Below are 1,609 nucleotides of genomic sequence, written 5' to 3'. Positions count from 1 at the left end.
GCTCGGGCGGTGCAGGAGTCCACAGTGTGGTGGGGGAAGGCTCAGGCATGGCGGGCTGCAGGTCCCGAGCCCTGCCCTGTGGGGAGGCAGCTAAGGCATGGCAAGAAGTCGAGCACAGCAGCTGCTGGCCCAGGTGCTAAGCCCCTCACTGCCTGGGGCCAGCCGCTCGGAGTACAGGGCCTGCCGAGCCCACGCCCACCTGGAACTCATGCTGGCCTGCAGGCGCTGCACGCCGCCCTGGTTCCCACCCGTGCCTCTCCCTCCACACCTCCCTGCAAGCTGAGGGAGCCGGATCCGGCCTTGGCCAGCCCAGAAAGGGGCTCCCACAGTGCAGCAGCAGGCTGAAGGGCTCCTCAAGCACAGCCAGAGTGGGCGCCAAGGCTGAGGAGATGCCGAGAGCAAGCGAGGGCTGCCAGCATGCTGTCACCTCTCAGTTTCATTCTCTCTGTCTCCTTCAGGGACACCAATTAGTCATAGATTTGGTCTCTTTATATAATCCTATATTTCTGAGAGGTTTTGTTCATTCCTTTTCTTTTTCTTTTTTTTTTTGAGACAGAGTCTCGCTCTGTCACCCAGGCTGGAGTGCAGTGGCGTGATCTTGGCTCACTGCAAGCTCCATGTCCTGGGTTCATGCCACCCTCCTGCCTCAGCCTCCCAAGTAGCTGGGACTACAGGCACATGCTGCCACGCCCGGCTAATTTTTTGTATTTTTAGTAGAGACAGGGTTTCACCATGTTAGCCAGGATGGTCTCGATCTCCTGACCCTGTGATCCACCTGCCTTGGCCTTCCAAAGTGCTGGGATTACAGGCATGAGCCACCACTCCTGGCCTGTTCATTCCTTTTCATTGTTTTGTCTCTATTCTTAATCTGCCTGTCTTATTTCAGAAAGATAGTCTTCAAGCTCTGAGATTCTTTCCTCCACTTGGTCCACTCTGCTATTAATACTTGTGATTGAATTGTGAAGTTCTGGTAGTGTGTTTTTCAGCTCTATCAGGTTGGTTATGTTCCTCTCTAAACTGGTTGTTTTGGCTGTCAGCTCCTGCGTTGTTTTTTGTTCGTTTGTTTTGAGACGGAGTCTTGCTCTGTCACCCAGGCTGGAGTGCACTGGCACGATCTCAGCTCACCACAATCTCTGCCTCCCAGGTTCAAGCAATTCTTCTGCCTCAGCCTCCTGAATACTGACCTGTTGCTGGCCCAAACACACTTGTAGGAGGTGGCTGGAGACCCCACTTGGGAAGTCTCGCCCAGTCAGGCGGAACAGGATCAGGGACCCACTTAAAGAAGCAGTCTGGCTGCTTTTTGGTAGAGCAGCTGTGCTGTGTTGGGGATCCCTTCAGCTCCTGATTGGTTTGAGCTCTCCAAGACCCATAGGCTGGACTGGCTGAGACACACAAATAGCCAAGGTGGTAGCCTGTCCTGCAGTCTGGGCAATCCATCCCAGGGGGAAATTAGAACTCTGTCGGCTATAGAACATGGGTGGGGGTGCCAGGAGGCCCCAGCTGGTTGCATTCTCTTTTCTTAGCTGTATATTACTCCATTGTTTGGATGTTAAATAGTTTATTGAACCCATCTCCTATGGCAGGATATTTGGCTTATTTCCAGTCTTTT

Source organism: Symphalangus syndactylus, chromosome 3, assembly GCF_028878055.3.
Source record: "Symphalangus syndactylus isolate Jambi chromosome 3, NHGRI_mSymSyn1-v2.1_pri, whole genome shotgun sequence".
Classification (NCBI taxonomy): Eukaryota; Metazoa; Chordata; class Mammalia; order Primates; family Hylobatidae; genus Symphalangus; species Symphalangus syndactylus.
The sequence above is the reverse complement of the archived record's forward strand: the minus strand, read 5'-3'. Positions refer to the sequence as shown.